Consider the following 1,001-nt stretch of genomic DNA (forward strand, 5'->3'; position numbering starts at 1 on the left):
GTGCGTATCTTTTTCAATACACAGAGTCCTGAAAGTGTAGGTCACAGATTACGTTTGCCAGCAGAGAATTTGGGTATTTCCTAAAGTCGAATGGGATTGGACATATAAGGACAACTCCATATTGCCCATCATCCAATGGCCTGGTAGAAAGAGCAATGCAAACTTTGAAGGCTGGCTTGAAGAAACAGCCTACAGCCTCGCCTAGAGACGACACTGTCCCAGTTCCTATTTGATTATAGGACCGTTCTACATGAAACTACAAGAATAGATGCAGCATAGTTTCTAATGGGGAGAAAACTCTACACCAGGTTAAGTCTGATCTTTCTGGACCTGGGGGAGAATGAAACAGCATCAGGAACGCCAATGCCAGACTTGAGACTCTGCCAAGTGAGAGGGACAGTTTGATATAGGGGACAAAGCCTGGTGTAAGTGTCACAGAAAATGGCCCTTCATGGGTAAGAGGCATGGTCAACACAAGATCAGGACCAGTGATGTATAAAGTTCGGGACGGTGTGACAGTCCTGAACAAGCATATGGACCATATGCAGGCCGCAAATGCGCAAACGGTGTGGAAGCAAAACATGCCCAGCCCCTCGGAACAGTTGGTGAGGCTACTGGAACCTGTGGGTTCACCTTTTCCATCAAGCGTTGACAAGAGCTCTGAATCAGAGATAGACATGATGAATATAGCTGCCACGATGTCTATGCTGCCAGAAGAAGAGAGTGAAATTCTACTGAAGCACTGCTTGCTGGGGCAAGAGGTGAGCTCCCATGCATTACACACCACCGTATCCAACGCAGAGTTGGAGGAACCTGACCCGGTGCTAAAACGCCCCAGGAGTCTCTCCAAGAAAAACGACTGGCCTATATCCTCAGGCTCAGAGAGGGAGGGATGTAGTGATTGTAACGAGGTCAGCCAGCTGGACCTCATAGAATATGGGCTCCCTGATTGGACCAGATTAACAGCCCCAATCAGGGAGCCCTGACTGACAGATATAAAC

The sequence above is a fragment of the Rhincodon typus genome, chromosome 36 (genome assembly GCF_021869965.1).
Source record: "Rhincodon typus isolate 14 chromosome 36, sRhiTyp1.1, whole genome shotgun sequence".
Classification (NCBI taxonomy): domain Eukaryota; kingdom Metazoa; phylum Chordata; class Chondrichthyes; order Orectolobiformes; family Rhincodontidae; genus Rhincodon; species Rhincodon typus.